Here is a 17,793-nt window from a genome sequence, read left to right on the forward strand (position 1 = left end):
TGACAGCTAAGCTTGCTATGAATTCTTATTGGATTTCTGACTTGCTGACCTGAGTGCCTTTTTCTATACTTTCGTACGCAGCACAGCATCATCTCACCATTTACTAGCCAGAAAGTATAGAGATTAGACATTTTAGGTCATTGTAACAACACTGTCCAAAATGTAGGCAGAGTCATTAGACTGGGAATCTCCCTGTCATTCCTGCCTTCAATATATCCACTAAAGCAAGTGGCAATAAGAGGGTGATGGACTTTATTCTGGACAGGAGGAACTTCAAAGAGAGAAAAAAATAGCTGAGAATGCAAAATAACATATTCTCTTTTCATTTTTTTTACCACCTCTTCTGAAGTTATTGACTCTTGCTGTAGTATAGTTTTACAGGCACCTCTACAGTTCCTTGTTCAAATAACTATTCTTCATGCATGACTGGTGCCAAGAGGCTTTTCCACTGTGCTGGACATTGCAGTTAAGTCCGATGGCTCCCTCTAACCTGATGCTCTCGCATGTGAGTTTTCCAATAAAAGTTACTGGACAAGTCGGCATCAAGTCATTCCAGGGGTAGCAAAGTTTAGATGTAGGGTAAAGCTTCTGCAACTCTATCTCAATTATGTGTCTTAACTCCAGTTTCAGAGGTACACCCATCAGTGCACTGATGTGTCATTAACGTTTTCCACATCAAGCATTGTCTGTGGTCTTTCTGAAAGAGTTCTCCAATGTTGTGTCATATTGTATGCAGATTAGTGCTCCAGACTTTTTATTGTGGAGAAATGTCACTGTCTGCTGTTTTCAAGTTATTTTAATGCATTTTTCTAATTTTCACTTTCAATTTAGCGAGAACATGTGGCTCCAATTTACGAGGTCCAAGTGGTATCATCACATCTCCCAATTATCCAGTCCAGTATGAGAACAATGCACATTGCGTCTGGGTTATCAGTACCACAGACCCAGATAAGGTAAGCTGTTTCACTGGCTTTTCACTTTTCACTGCTTTTCAGCTATACTTGTAACTTTTCAATCAAATGGACCAACAATCATCAACAGAAAGAAGAAATTGTTAACCTGGAATGCAGCACAACTGGTTATTAAATGTGGTCAGTCTCAAGGCAGGTATAAATAGAAAAAAATGTTGCTTAATTTGTTTGTTTACTGTTATACTGTTCATCACATACCTCTGAAATACAGAAGGATCTCCTTGTTCAGGAAGATTCCTGATCGCTTCATCTTGTAGCTTAGCTGGAATAGAAGTAGCTGGGGTTGTGGAAAATTCACAGTTGTAGGAAGTTTAACTTCTCTGTTGAAATTTGGACAGGAATACATATATTTCCTGAATATGATCTGAGTTGAATTGAGCAGAATGATCCAGAGCCTCATTGCTGACAAACAAAGAAATAAGGTCAGTGCTAAGCACTGCCCTCCCCACTACTTCATTTGGCAGAATTGGTGCATTGAATGGGATGAATTCAGCCAATATCCACTTATAAGCCAAGGACAGCACCCACCATACTTGGTGGCACTTTATCTTTGTTGACCCTGAAGGCAGCCTAAACAGCAGCCGTGAGTCCTATTTCATTCTAGATCTCTTTGGGGCCAGATTTTAATGAGGGTAGTCAGGCTTATAAGATGTCACCCACCAGAGAAATTTGGTGGGGCACAGCAGAGTGTCCAGAAGAGGCCAGTAAGAAACAGTTTGGAGAAATCCTTAAGAGTGAGGAGAAGCTGGTGCAGGATGGAATCCTCGGGCCTGCTCTATCCCAGGCTTCCCGACATGGGCACCTTTTTGGACCTCCGCCCCAACCCCATTCGAGTTACCTTATGCCAAAGACTATTTCCTGGTAGCCAGCTCCCAGCTCAATTTCCACTCCCACCTATAAATCTCAACATAATTCCTACTGGCTATGTGCAGGATGAATCCTGGCTGTTAAGTCACTTGGGCCTTGTTTTCTTTAGAGCTTCTGGATGTGCTGCCCACTTCAGACCCTCCCCTCTATGTACCGATAGATTAAAACCTCCCCCAGAATCTTTGTTTTGTATTCAGAAGGACATAGAGCGCAGAATCACAGAATCTCACAGTGCAGAAGAGGCCCTTCGGCCCATCGAGTCTGCACCGACACATGAGAAACTCCTGACCTACCTACCTAATGCCATTTACCAGCACTTGGCCCATAGTCTTGAATGTTATGACGTGCCAATTGCTCATCCAGGTACTTTTTAAAGGATGTGAGGCAACCCGCCTCCACCACCCTCCCAGGCAGCGCATTCCAGACTGTCACCACCCTCTGGGTAAAAAAGTTTTTCCTCACATCCCTCCTAAGCCTCCTGCCCCTCACCTTGAACTTATGTCCCCTCGTGACTGACCCTTCAACTAATGGGAACAGCTGCTCCCTATCCACCCTGTCCATGCCCCTCATAATCTTGTACGCCTCGATCAGGTTGCCCCTCAGTCTTCTCTGCTCCAATGAAAACAACCCAAGTCTATCCAACCTCTCTTCATAACTTAAATGTTTCATCCCAGGCAACATCCTGGTGAATCTCCTCTGCACCCTCTCCAGTGCAGTCGTGAAAAGCGTATAATAATTTTATGGCACTAGAATAGGACAACAAATATAGCCTTGCCAGTATTGCCTTATCCCATGCTGAAGGGTGACTCAGCCTCTTTCCCCTTCCATCTCTGGAAATGAAAGAAAAAGGGATTTATGTATATACTTCTCTCTTCAATTACAGATAATAGCAAAAAGCACATTTTAAAGTGTCCTCTTCTGATTTTCTCCCATTCTCTGCTGAATGTGAAAACTCAGCCTTTATGGTTGTGCTCCATGGGTGCTCTGCAATTCTATAGATGTGAGCCTACACATTGGCAGGTGAACGTGTACACACTTCTGAACCCATATTTCCAACGAGATAATGACTGGTGCACTCAATTGTTTTTTTCCTCTCTAATTCAAGTAGGTGAAACCATTTATAGCATCTGTTTTGCAACCTTGACTATCAGAGAGCCAAGGCCGATTTGGGTCAACATCACATCTTGAGCAGAGGGAAAGCCCAGATTGTAAATTTAAAAATCTTGATCAAACATTGGTGCAAAACATTGGCTCAGCCTCATTTAGCCTACTCTGTGCATTTTAGGGTGCTTCCTTTAAATAAGGTTATAAAAACTGTACTGAGAATAAAGCATAGATTTGTCAGGATGCTTCCAACAATTGGCATCTACATTTATGTGAGGAAAGCTACCATAAAAAATCAATGTTATTTTGAATTGTGACGCTCTTTAATAAAGTGATTTAGAATAGACTTTCTCCTCCAGTTATAGAATCAGGTGCAAGAGGTCATCGATTTAAGATTGTCATAAGGAGAGCAAGGTGAGAGGTTGGGATTCATTTGACAACATTGGGAGTGCTTGAGGCAGAGACTAATTGTTCTTTTAGAAAATTGGATGAATACTTCATGCAGGCGAATAAATGGGGCAGTGCAATTCACTTTGGATTGCTCCAGCAAAGAGCCAGTACAGGCATAATGGGTTGAGTGGCCTGCAAACATCTATGTGATTCTATTGTGACTTAGCTTTTAATTCAGAATGAGAATTGTGTGTTATGTTTTGTAAAACTGGAATACTGATAAGCAGAGCTTAGTCTGAGGTTTGTAGTTGAATTACAAGAGTGACCTTTAGTTAATGGTTTTATTTTATCGAGGGAATGATACTTAGTGAAGTCTCAGTTTCCTGAATTATATCACAGCCTTTTGTTTTATTGGTGCAGGCCTAGTGAGAGTGTCATGGATAGATCAGAATGCTCTTGCAGTCAATGGGGATTCAGCGTCATCAAATAAGAGTGTAGATTGCCTGAGATTCAGTTGAGCATTTACACAATGTACTTTTGAGACTCCCAATACAGATTGTTGTAGAAAACACAAGTCAATCCTGTGTCATTAGCTGTGCATATTACTGGATGAACAACAGTGGCAGTTGGGGTTCCCTGGTGATTGAGTGGATAAATGCACTGTGATAGTGAATCATCCAGACCTGAAAGTCCCTATAATCTAATATAAATGTGGATATCACATAAGGGCAGATTTAGCTCAGTTGTAATACCCTGCACGTTGCCTGTCAAATAGCCTGTCTGCATTCTTTATCTAAGCTACCATTTGCATCTTTTTGGATGAGGCTGTGCTAAAATGCTGAGAAACAGTCAGGATCCATAAGAGAACACCCAAGCAGGAAGTGCAAAGTAAATTGGACAAAAATGTGAAAAAGATCTTAATTAGGTGTGTATCGAATTACTAGCACTGCAATTCCACCACAAACGATTAATCTAGGCTCTGTAACACTTGAACTGTTATAAGGGTTCAGACTTGAATAGAATATATAATGATGCTGGCAAAGGTATAGGATTATAAAATTCTCAAACAATCTTTATTAAGCTATGTTTTAAAATCACGACGATATGAATAGCGCACTGATAGCCAATGAACAGGTCCATAACAGCATGCAGGACCTATCAGTGAAAAAAACACAATCTACATACTGATTTCTTTCAATTCAATTTTTGTCCTCCTTTTGTAAATACCCTACAGAACTGACTCCTCCCAATCCAGTTAGTGTTTGACCTTTTTAAACCACTGACAATGGGCCTCTTTGATCCAGCTCCCTGTCTTCCTTTAATCTGCAAGATGAAGGGTTTACACATCCAGTTGTCTGGATATCCACAAAGCTGAATTTTCCACATAGCCCCCAGCCTTGCCCTTCAATCTCTTTACTTGAACCCACAGAAAAAACTGGCACTACCCCTCCAGCTCTCTGCTTTAACTCAACTTGGAGACTTTAAGTTTACACATTCCCTGAACAATGCTCATAGGGCAGAATTTTCTGCCTGTCAGGCTGGCGGGCCTGACGCAATCTCCGGCGGGCATGGAGTCAATCCCTGTCAGAGAAGTGGGCCCCGCCGCCATTTTATGTGGGTGGGCCAATTAAGACCCGCCCAGCGTGATGTCCAGCAGGAAGCATAATGCAGGCAGGGTGGGGGGGATTCCCCAAAAGCAAGAGTGCGCTCTTTCGTACATGTGCACAAAAGAGTGCACATCTCCCTGAGGCAAAGTGCTGCCTCAGAGAGATCGCTTACACTTTTAAAAAGATTAAAAATAGAAAAAAAAATTCCCTAACATGTCCCCCTCATGTCACATGAGAGGAACATGTTCATAAATTACAGTAAAACTTTATTAAACTTTTTAAAACCCTGCATGAAACCTCATCCCGCCAGTGGATGAGGTTTCATGTTTTTTCTAATTCCCGCCAGAATTGGCCATTGACAGGTTGGCGGGCTCACAGCTGATTTTTCTGCGGGCCCGCCTTCCTGAAAATTTAAATAGGGCAGGATGATGTCGGAGGTTCCGCCCGACATCATCCCACATCATTTTACGGGTCGGCGAGCAGGTCCCACCCTCTGCTCGCCAACGGCAAAATTCTGCCCATAAGCTTCCCTCTTACCTAGCCCAACTGGTTTGTTCTAGTCCCTGTTCACACTTGGAGTGTTGATCAGATGCCCAGGGGAAAAGACGTACTTTCTGACGTGTTGATCAGTGTCTGGCTGTACAGCAAGGAACAAAGGAAAGTACACCTTTCTTATACCCTTTTGTACATGTGTTCAAACCATTTGACAATTAAAGGATTGGTTACTTCCTGCCTGGTTAGCTCTGTGAATGATCAAAGGTGATGTTAACCTCATGGACTGAGTCCTTATGATCTGTTTCAAAATGCCCTTTTCGACTGTTACAAGACCCTCAAATATTCCACATGCTTGATAAGCATCATTCAGGTGAACCTTCACACGTCAATGATTCTCGCTCCCCTGATCGCAATGATAACCTATGAAATCAGAAGAAATTTCATAATTTCCCTAAATGAGATTCTTCCTGTTGGTGTCTTGATAATCATAGGTATTTGTACTATTGACATGTTTGCAATAAAAACTGACCCATACCTGACCTCTTATAATTACAAGCTTTTAGCCATTTTATTGCTCATATCCTGCCTTAAGAATGCACTCTTAAGTGCTTGCCTGCACAGGTGAATTGACCAGGTTATCCTTGGTATATTTTTACTCCCTCAACCCTTGTGTTCCCACAAAGATCAAGCTAGCAAACTTAATAGTAGACAATCAAATTAATATATCATGCCAAATATACAATCTCTTAACATAACAGGCATAACTATAGTCATGGTATGCAACTGAAAATTAACCAGTTATTTCATCATTTCAGGCTTTTCTGTCCATATTGCAGCTCAAATTTAAGAAGGTGTGGGGGGGTTGGCGGCGGTGGATGTTGGGGGTGTAAAAGGTGCACACAAGGTCCAAAGCAGTGGGTGCACCTGCAAAGTTCAGTGGCTTGGAGGCTGTGGCAGTTTTAACAACAGGGCCTCGTTAACGTGAAAGCTTTCAAAGTCCTGGTCATCACCTGACCAGATCCATTTCTAAGTCAGCAAGTGAGAGTAGAAATTTGGGAGCAGGAGCCACTATTGGGAACAGTAAATAGCTCCCGGCAGCCAACAAAAGGAGGAGTCTGTAGGTGATCAAGGAGGGCGAGTGGGTGGAGTTTCACTGCAAAGGGGGTGTTGGGCTTAAACTTGCTTAAAGTTTCATTGCAAGCCTGTGGCAGACTTACTCACCCTCCCTGACCCACTTGGAATCCTGAGAGAAGTAAATTTGTTACAACTTACCTGGTCCTCTCCTGGCCAGTTGGTCCTCCTATGGTGGCCCTGCTATCAGACTGCAGACAAAGTGGTTCTCTCCCTGACTTGGAGTTAAAATTGCATCACGCTGTCATCAAGCCTACGAATTCTGAACATAAAGTAGACCTTGGCTGGACTATGGTGGGAGCCTCTGCCAGCTTTAAAGTTGACAAAGATAAGATGGCGCCGACCAGGAATGGAGCGACCTTAGGCTGGTAAGTCAACTCAGCCCAACCTTAACAACCCCTTCCATGCATCATTCCAACTGGGCAAAGAGTTTAAAATCCCAAGGATGCATTTTTTAAACATAAATTTAAGCTGTCATTGCTGCATGCAGTGAGGTGGCCAATGTGAAGGTGCCAGGTTGAGTGAGTTGTCGCTACTTGTCATTGTCCATCAGTCTCCAAGGCAACAATGAGCACAGTGACAAACACAATAAACTGATTGTCATTCTAAGTGATGCAGTGACATGGAGGAGAGGCAGGACCACTGGACTGAGGGAAAAGCTGCATCCTAGTTTAAAACTAAAACTCTCAGTGAAAATGAGACTAGTGCATTAAACAAAAGATGCACTTTCATTGAATAGATTTAATTTTTACAGAGGATTAGATAAGATAAATAGCATTGAACCAGAACTTCATGCTGTACTCCGTGTGGTCTAACCTCGGTTCGATACAGGTTTACCATAACTTTCCCATTTTTCAATTCTATCCCTCTATAAATAAAGTCGAGCACTTGGTTGACATATTTTTATGACCTTAATTACCTGTTGTGCAACTTTTCGTAATTGATGTATTTGTACTCCGAAATCCCTTTGTCCTTTTTCACCACTTAGACTTGCATCTTCCATTTAATAAATGACCTGCATATTCCTCCTACCAGCATTTATCTGTGTTGAACCTCATTTACCACTTTAAAAAAGGTATGATGATCACTTTCCAATGATATTTTCTGCATTATTCTCATTCTACAAATAAATATGAACTTTGTTGCTAATTCAGTTCTTTCATTCAATCCTGATGTGCTCATTAAACAATGTGCATTCAACAAGGAGATTTTATTTCTGATAGCAGTCGGATCACAAGATGTTCTGTCAGTTAGTTGAATGAAGCTTTCTGACAGCTGAGAAATCAAAAACCCAAATTATCAAGGATCTGGAAAAATTGTAGTTATTTTGGGGTTGATATTCACTCAGGTTCTCTGCAATCTGATTACATTTAAACCTACTACCCTGAATAAGATGAAACAACTCGGGCATCAAATCTGGAATCTTTTGTTTGGCGTGGCTGAGTACAGCAGTGGCCAGTAATTTTACACCATGGCATTGTAGATGCTGCAGCCGTGATTTATAACAGTAAAGGCATGCTGTTGGATTTTTATACTTTCAGTCATGCTATATCCTTCTAAGGATGACCTTAACCCCATTAGTTACAGGGAGGCAGTAAGGGAGCAGGGGCATCTGTCAGCAGCCCGGAAACCCGGATCTGCTGGGAATGCTGAGGCCCTGCAAAATTTAACGTTGGGACTTCATTAAAGTTTATTTATTTTGTTTCCCACCCAACAGCTGGCCATGTTGCGAGGCTGGATTGTGTGAGGGGAATGAGAGTGCAGTTTGGGTTTGGATTGTGGTGAGAGTTCAGATCACCATAGGGTTTCAGATCATGTGTGAGTATGTGTGTGTGTGTGGTGGGGGTGGGGTGGGGTTGGTGTGGTGGTGGAATTGAATGAAATGAGTGATCAAGGCAGGTTTGCTTGAGGGGTTGGGAGGGAAGTACTGCTGTTCCTCACAGTCCACAGGAGCTGTTGGAAAAACAATGAACTGCTGCAAATAGCAGATCCCTCCCCTCTTCATTTGGCAGGTTTTCTGAGTCCTGGAAAATCATATCTGCGGCTGTTAGATTCAAATTGATGATAAAATCTGAGGCAAGCAGCTCTATTTAAATATTATAATTACAGACTAGGTCATTCATTTGACGCCAAAGCCGCCCCAGTTAAATCATACGTAGGTAGGTGGCAGTCGGGTTTCCTCTTTTTCAAATTTAATGTCGCCCCACCCCTGACCCCCTGATAGCTGTTGTGGGGCTGATAAAACTTGCACACATTTTGTGTTTGTTTTTTAACCACAAACTCTTAGAGATAGTTTGGTTCTGTGTATACTGTGCACTTCTACCATACTTTGGCCGATTAAATTGGCATAAGATTGACATTTTGTTTATGTCAATGGGTTTGTACGCAGAATTACATTATGGACAGACATAAAACCAGTATGACAGAAGCTTGGATACTTGCTTTTGTCAGTCAAATATCCAGTTTCCATGGAAATAACAAATGGGAATTAAGATAATTGGTGCTTTTGAATGGGTTCAGAATGTAGTAGGAACCCAGAGAAAGGTGTTAGTTCTTATATACATATTGACCTTCATGAAAATTTTAAGTCTGGGGTAGTTGCTAGTCACCCACCATCTATCAGTCAAGATAGTTGCTGTGACTTGCCTGGTTCTAAAGAGTTTCCCAGCTTTGAGATGCAGGGAAAGCATGAATTCAATTTCAGTGCAGTGAGGATGCAGGAAGGAGAATGAGCACTAGAATGGTACTTTGGAGCAAAGGACGGACAGGGAAAGAAGATTAAATGGAGCAATGTATGACATGATGTACTCTGAAATTGTTTTTGGATAAACCGCAAGCTAAGCATGAGGAAAATGCCTGTGTGCATCGCTTTATAGTAATGGTCGACAACTGGCAAACTTAGCTCTTAGAACAAACTAAAGTATGGCCCGGATTTTCAATCCCGGGATGAGAGCACAGATATGGGAATGTCCCAGCTCTGCCAACCCAACGCAGGAGTTGGAATTTTTGTTCCAGGGTGGAGGTGGGGAGTTAGAAGTCAGCCTCACCAATTGCCTTCCCACCTATTTTTGTGTCATTCGCAAACTTGGCAATAGTACATTCACTTCCCTCATCCAAGTCATTTATATATATTATAAATAATTATGGCCCCAGCACTGATCCCTGTGGCACTCCACTAGTTACAGACTGCCATCCTGAAAATGCCCCCCAATATCCCAACACTCTGTCTTCTATTAGTTAGCCAATCCTCTATCCATGCTAATATACTCCATTGCTAATATACTACCCCCAACACCATGGACTCTTGTCTTATTAAGTAGTGTTATGTATAGCACCTTATCAAACGCCTTTTGGAAATCCAAATATGTTACATCTACTGGTTCTCTTTTATCTGTCCTGCTTGTTACCTCCTCAAAAAATTCTAATTGAGTGTGGAGGCGGGATGGGTGGATGATCTTCCTCTGTCCTCAGGGATTTTGTTGAACTTCTTTGAAAAAAAAAGAAACAAAAAAGATTCCTCCATCCCTCACCTGTCACATTCCCCTCACCTGCCTCCACACACTCTCCAATGCCCTACCCATACTACCTCCTGCCTTCCTCCCAAACCAACCCCTTTGCCCTTCTCACTCCCATGCCACATGCCCCCATCCACCCACTATGGCCACTCATGCCCCCAATAGCCCTGACTCATTCCCATGGCCCATTTTGGCCCCTTTGCCAGCTTTGGGCCAACCCATGCCCCTACCAACCATCCTTCGCCCTTATCCCCTCCAAAAGACCATAAGACATAGGAGCAGAAGTAGGCCATTCGACCCATTGCGTCTGCTCCACCAGTCAATGAGATCATGGCTAACCTGATAATCATCAACTCACTTTCCTGCCTTTACCCCATAACCCCTGATTCCCTTACTGATTAAACATCTGTCTATCTCAGCCTTGAATATACTTAATGACCCAGCCTCTACAGCCTTCTGTGGTAAAGAATTCCACAGATTGACTACCTTCTGAGAGAAGAAATCCTCCTTATCTCTGTCTTAAATGGGCGACCCCTTACTCTGAGATTATGCCCACTGGTCTTAGGCTCTCCCACAATGGGAAACAACCTCTCAACGTCTAACCTATCAAGCCCCCTAAGAATCATATACGTTTCAAGAAGGTTGCCTCTCATTCATCTAAACTCCGGTGAGTACAGGCCCAACCAACTCAACCTCTCCTCATAAGAAAATCCCTCCATCCCCAGAATCAACCTATTGAACCTTCTCTGGACTGCCTCCAATGCCATTACATCTTTCCTTGGATAAGGGGACCAAAACTGTCCACTGTATTCTACGTGTGGTCTCAGTAGTGCCTTGCATTGTTTTATCAAGACTTCTCTATTTTTTATACTCCGTTCCCTTTGAATAAAGGCCAACATTCCATTTGCTTTTCCTATTACCTGCTGAACTTGTACTCCAGCTTTTTGGGATTCATACATAAGGGCCCCCAAATCCCTCTGTGCTACAGCTTTCTTCAGTTTTGCTTCATTTAAGTAATATTCAGCTCCTCTATTCTTTTTGCCAAAGTGCATAACCTTACATTTTCCCACATTATATTACATCTGCTAAGTTTTTTCCCACTCACTTAACCTGTCTATATCCTTCGGCAGATTCTTTGTGTCATCCTCACCAATTGCCTTCCCACCTATTTTTGTGTCATTCGCAAACTTGGTAATAGTACATTCACATCCCTCATCCAAGTCATTTATATATATTATAAATAATTATGGCCCCAGCACTGATCCCTGTGGCACTCCACTAGTTACAGATTGCCATCCTGAAAATGCCCCCCAATATCCCAACACTCTGTCTTCTATTAGTTAGCCAATCCTCTATCCATGCTAATATATTCCATGCTAATATACTACCCCCAACACCATGGGCTCTTATCTTATTAAGTAGTGTTATGTATGGCACCTTATCAAACACCTTTTGGAAATCCAAATATGTTACATCTACTGGTTCTCCTTTATCTATCCTGCTTGTTACCTCCTGAAAGAATTCTAATAAATATGTCAGGCATGATTTCCCCTTCATGAAGCCATGCTGACTCTGCTTGAAGATGTTATGCATTTCTAAATGCTCTACTATTGTATCCTTTATAATAGACTACAACATTTTCCCAAACCTGGATGTTTAGCTAACTGGCCTATGGTTACCTGTTTTTGTCTCCCCTCCTTTTTGAATAAGGTTGCTACATTGGCAGTTTTCCAACCCTCTGGGACTTTTCCAGAATCTAAGGATGCTTGGAAGATTACTACCATTGCATCCACTATCTCTGCAGCTGCTTCCTTTAATATCCTAGAATGCAACCCATCAGGTCCAGGGAACTTATCGGCCTTAAGCCCCATTGGTTTCCCTCGTACTTTTTCTCTAATGATCGTTATTGCATTTATTTCCTCTCTTCCTTTTGCCCCTTGATTATTTAGTACTTCTGGAATGCAATTAGTGTCTTCTACCGTGAAAACGGATGCAGAGTATTTATTCAACTCCTCTGCCATTTCCTGGTTCCCCATTATTATTTCCCCAGCCTCATTCTCTAAGGTGCCTATGTTCCCTTTGGCCTCTCTCCTCCTTTTTATATATTTAAAGAAGCTCTTACTGCCCATTTTTATATTACTTGCTAGTTTACCCTCAAAGTTTATTTTCTCCCTCTTTATATTTCCATGCCATCTCACCTAGCATCCACCATGGGCAAACCTCAGGATCTGTGGTTCATTCACAGCTTTTATAGTTCTTTCACAGCTTAGACAGTTCTAATGAGTTTATGCACTTTTTACACATAACCATTTTACTTTTAACAATCCAAGAAGGGCACCTGACCTGTCTCAGGCATCTTACCTCTCCTAAAGAGCTCCTTCCCTCTTCCAAAAATGTCCTGGGGCCTTGTCAAAGGGGCACCCTACCTCTCCAAAAGGGTACCCAGCTATCCAAACAAATCCACAAGGATGAGACCTGCTCCTAGCAGGAGTGAATGTACAGTTGTTTTTGGTTCTTTACATTTGATTATAAAGCCTTGGCAACTCTATTTACAACAGATGAGAGGCAACATGTATGTTGTGTCCTGGTGTGACTTCTGTTTTGTAATAAGAGGAGCTTGTCAACCATGTCCTGCTAACTAAAATTCAATGAGGATGTTGAATGCCAAAAAAAATATCATATTGCTGCTGACCGTTCACTTAGAATGCTGCTTCTGTTCATATGCTGAGTGTGAAGCAAGAGGATGACTCGAGACAGTTGATATGATTACTGAATGATTTAGTTCCATTTCAGGGGAAATTTAAGTTGCTAATATTTTTGTCCTGTAAGTACAAGTTAGATTCAAAGTTTCTGCAGATCCCTACAATAAAACACAAGAAAATCAATTCAGAACTGTAGATGTGGTAGATTTGCTATTCAGACAGATTACATGGTGAGATCATTCATGATTTGGTGGCACCCACATTGCTTCAGAAGATTATTGGCCTTACGTTTGAGAGCTATCAGGATGTTCTAAAGTAGCAAAGCTATGCCCTAGCTGATCAAAGAAAGGTGGCATGGATTTGTGAAGGGCAGGTCATGTCTGTCTAATCTCGGTGCATTGTTTGCGGAGGTCACTAGCAATGATGGCTAAGAGGGTGTCTCTGCGTCTAGGTTGCCTAGATGGACTTGCAGAATGCATTTGATAAAGTACTACACAACAGATTACTAACAAAATGGAGAGTGCTTGGAATTGGGGTTAGTCTTGTGAGATTGGCTAGGTGGTAGGAGACCAAGTAAGGACGAACAATTCATTCTCTGACTGGTGGGATGTAACAACTGGTGCTACCCAGAAGTCTATACTGTGGCATCATGTAGAAATTAATAATTTGGGAGAAGGAATGGAGAGTTGCTTATTGAACTTTGCAGGTGACGCTAAATTAGAAGGCGCAGGAAGTTGTTCAGATGAGAGCAGGAAGTTGAACAGTGACATAGACAGATTAAGTGAGTGGGCCAAACTATGAACACCCCTGCCCCTCCGAATTGCCAGGGATTACTTTGCTGAACCCGGCTTCCTCAAACTTCACTAAGCTTTTTTTGAGGAACCACTCTTCACAGCTGCAGCCTCAGCAATGGCCACCCCTAGCTATAGCCACCGAGCTGCCGGCCTTCTGATTGGGCCAGCAACTTTGAGGGTGGAGTGTTGTCCTTAATTTGGACAGTGACCCCGGCGGTGGCCACTTGATTGCCCAATGGCTGCAGTGTGCCTCTTCGGGTGCTGCTGCTAGCTGAAGGAGGGTCGCCACCTACTTTTGGCTCCGGTGGCTAGAAATCATGCTGTCTGCAGAAAATTCAGCCCAGGGAGTCTCTAATTCAGCTTTGCTGTAGATCACCAAATTAACAGCTCTGCAAATCATTAATGGTAGTGAATTCACACAATACATTTGGTGATACAGAAACAGGGAAAAAAAGCTACATACGTAGGTAAAGGCTATAGGCTAAAGCTGAAGATTTCAAGTGCAGTGGGGTGGTTTAGTCCTTTAGAAATACCTTGGGTTGGGTGAATCAAATTCTGGCATTAAGGTAAATTTTGCGCAAACACTAACTGATGTGAGAGAATTTTCTGGAAGTAGTCAGTTATCCCATGCATTTTAGTATGCTCACTATTCTTTTATGTTATGCTTACATTTCTATACAATGTACATAAAACTTATTTGCACTTATGCCAAAGCAATGCTTTACAACTTCAAATAATCCAGCCTGAGTCAACAAAGACCACTATTTTACCTCTCATCACTTGAAATCTGTCCCTTGTGGATTTTAGGCAAGAGCTGTTCATTTAAGGATTCCGTCAAAGCAAGGATATTTAGGGTGTGGAACTGTACACTTGGTATTGAATATCCATGTCCCTTTGTTGCAAATTCCTTTAAATTAAATAATACATCTTGTAACTGGCAGATCAAAGCTCACAAGGTTTCACACAATTTCTATTAAATATTTTGTGCACTCAGCACCTCTGAGCCATTCTCTATCCTTTTGTGGCTCATATTGACAGAGCTTTAAAACACTGAATTAGATTTTTTGTCTAATGCCCTTCCTATCCTGGGAATTTTGTGCTATATTTACACTTACAGTAGCGCAAACTATGTATGAAAAACCCAGTGGAAGAGTCAAATTAAAATCTGCAGTAACTCTATCATATGTATTTAAATTGACCCAAGGAAGGGTAATTTAACTCGGAATGGATTTCCAATGGGGAAAGTAGCTAGTGGTTAAATTCCTGCCTGCCAGCAGGAGATCATCAGTGATCTTAAACATTGAGCCTCATTTATATACTGTTAGTCCACTTCCTGCCCAGAGCAGGTAGGGACATTCAAAGGCTCTGAAGATGGCCCTGTTAATGCCCTGGCATCTAAAAGAACTTTCAAAGTTTTCCCAAGGCCTGCCCATGAGTGCAACTTGCCAAGGCTCCTTCAGCAGCACCTACCAAACCCATGACCTGTACCATCAAGGAGAACAAGGACAACAGATGCATGGAAACACCACTGCCCTCAAGTTCTCTCCAGACTGCACACCATCCTGACTTGGAAACATATCACCATTTCTCCACTGTCATTGGGTCAAAATCCTGGATGCCTTCCTAACAGCACAGTGGGTGTACCTATATCAGATGGACCGCAATGATTCATCACCTTCTCAAGGACAAGTAGGGATATGTAACAGGTGTTTGCCAGCGATGGTCACACCCCGTAACCGAATTTAAAAAACCCAGTAACTTCCAGCAGCAGTTGATTCATTCTGGGGCATGGCCATTTTTTTGGGTGGGGCCTGTTCCTAGTACAGTGTTTTGAAAACTAACACAAAAACTCAGGGAAGCTTGAGTTGACCGAGTTGTAATTTGTGCTTTAAGTTCCACAATCTTTTGGACACTCTAACCCCAGGTGTTTGAAATAAAGGAATTGACAGAGTTTATAAAAAAAGACCCCTTCTTATATGAGGGGAATACAGGATAAGGAGATATGCTTTTAAAATTAGAGCTTAACCAGCAAAAAATGAAACAGAACAGGAAAAAAATCTCGACCGTATGTGTGTGTGTGTGTGTGTGTGTATGAGAGAAGCAGGAAATTAAGATTGGATATGGCTACTATATAGCTAACAGTATGGAGGAGCAGGTTTATTAAGTTGGAATGACCTACTCCTCATACGATGTTCTCAGATATTTCAAGACCTGAAATATTACAAATTTTATTTTCTAAGTATATGTGTCTTTCCAAAATTTCCCTTTTTTTTATCCCTAATGGATTGATCCTGGAATAGGGTTGTTTGTGCAATGGAGTCCAGCAGATGAAGAGTGCCACTTGCTGGTGATCTAAGAATCAGTCCTAATTTAATGTGTTTCTGAATTAAAATAAAATGGATTGGAGAGTTTGATGAGAGAATATTTATCCAGGGCTGGTCTATGAAAAAGGAACATACCTCTTGAGCCAAAACCCCCTTCTTGTTACTAAAAGTTGAACTCTTGTATAGTTTTGCTCGATTGAAACTACTTAACTGCTGAATTAAACCTGCTAACCCGCCTGTCCAGTTTATTATATAACATGAATAATATTTGTGATAAATTATGTTTCATTTAATGTTACAATTTCAGAATACATACACAAATATACATTTGCTGTGTAACAGAGAATTGGCAGATTTTTGAGACTAATGGATTAAAACCTTCAGAGCAGCAGTCTATCTTTAACTCTGTGGCACAGAATTATGCACAAGATCATTATTACTTTTCAACCACCTCTCACTATGAGAATGGGAGTGCTTAATAACAGTAATGAGATGTACTGCATCATCACATAGCTGCAAAGATTTAAACAGCATTCTGGATTTTTTTTTAAACAGGAATTCACAGTACCCACACATCCTATTTTTGTAGTTATAATTCAGATAACATCAACATCCTGCTGATTTTGGCTTTGAAGAAAGAAGCATTTGTGGGAAGGATTATTCTGGGAAGCTCACCAACAGAATATAGCAGAGGTTCAGGAAATACCTCAGAGAGGGACAGAGTGCTGGATTGACAGTCAGGCAGATGATGAGTGGGCAGACAGAATGATCATTATGTTCCACTTCCTATGCATGATGGAATGAAATGAAGCTGTGGCTGACTGCAGACTTGTGTTCCATTCATTTAACAGTACCTTTCATTCCTGGAATCTCATGTGCTAAGCCTCCTCTCTTGGAAACACTAGCACATTTTTGATTTTGCATCTTAAAATGTAAGTAACAAGCTGAACTCATTGAAGCAAAGTTGAAGAGGCAAGGCTTCGTCAGAGGGATAATCTCAGAAGCGTACATCTTAGTGAATTTCTTTGCTCCACTTACTGTTGTGTTTTTATAATGATATAAAAGCACCAAACACTTATAAGGGATCGGGTAAACACATCATGGGTTGTTTATTAATTCTAGGCATTCGTGAACAGATATATATGGACAGAAAGCTTCAACACATAAGAGCTGTGCGTGTGTGTGTTTTGCTGAAAGCCAAAGCAAAACTAGAACAGGATCGCATGACACAATTCCTTCCTAGTGAATGCTTGCTGCTATCCCTTATAGGCACATTACAACAGTTATTATCACAATATAAATGTGTTGGTCATTTAACAATCACTTCAATGTGATTTGGGCCCAAGTGGTTTTAAACAGACTTTAATATGTTGATTAATAATAGTGTTGTTCTATTATTCCACAGTAATGTATTAAATGACAAACAGTTAATAAAACCTGGTTTCCCAGAGACTCCAGGTGATCAAACTTGACTTCTGCTGTGAAGCTATGGACAACTAACTGTCCTAAGAGCTCTTAATTTATGACTGCTGGATCTCCTGTCTTTATACTGTTTAGATGCTTCGTTCTCCATGAACGCATCTCTGGCCTTTTCACTTAGTCATTAATTATCCTACCAAGCTGAGTGAGTACTTGTTAATGAGCCATTTTACATCATGTCCTAATCACCTCAACTTCCATCTCTTTCTCACAAGCATAATTATTGTACTCAGGAATATGGTGGCCAGTCTTTTTTTACTTCAAGTCTCCACTGTTTGAGCAGTATCTCAATGCTATCACCTTCTGTGGGTATGTAAGTCCCTTGCTAACCCTGTCAACCCTTATCTAGATACCAGGCCCAATAGGTTCTGTTAATGCAAAGACAAAAAAAGCTCCTCTGTGCACCCACCCATC

At 41.6% G+C, this 17,793-nt stretch overlaps 1 protein-coding gene across 1 annotated transcript in view; it reads left to right on the forward strand.

Annotated features, from left to right (window-relative positions):
* The first annotated feature begins 16,678 nt into the window (after window positions 1-16,678).
* Window positions 16,679-17,793, forward strand: part of LOC121278286 (CUB and sushi domain-containing protein 1-like) — an 844,854-nt gene continuing 843,739 nt past the window's right edge. Inside the window, exon 1 of the mRNA XM_041188558.1 lies at window positions 16,679-16,832. The gene's annotated coding sequence lies outside the window, so the exon portion shown is untranslated. The remainder of the gene's footprint in view (window positions 16,833-17,793) is intronic.

This window comes from Carcharodon carcharias, chromosome 5 (genome assembly GCF_017639515.1).
Source record: "Carcharodon carcharias isolate sCarCar2 chromosome 5, sCarCar2.pri, whole genome shotgun sequence".
NCBI lineage: Eukaryota > Metazoa > Chordata > Chondrichthyes > Lamniformes > Lamnidae > Carcharodon > Carcharodon carcharias.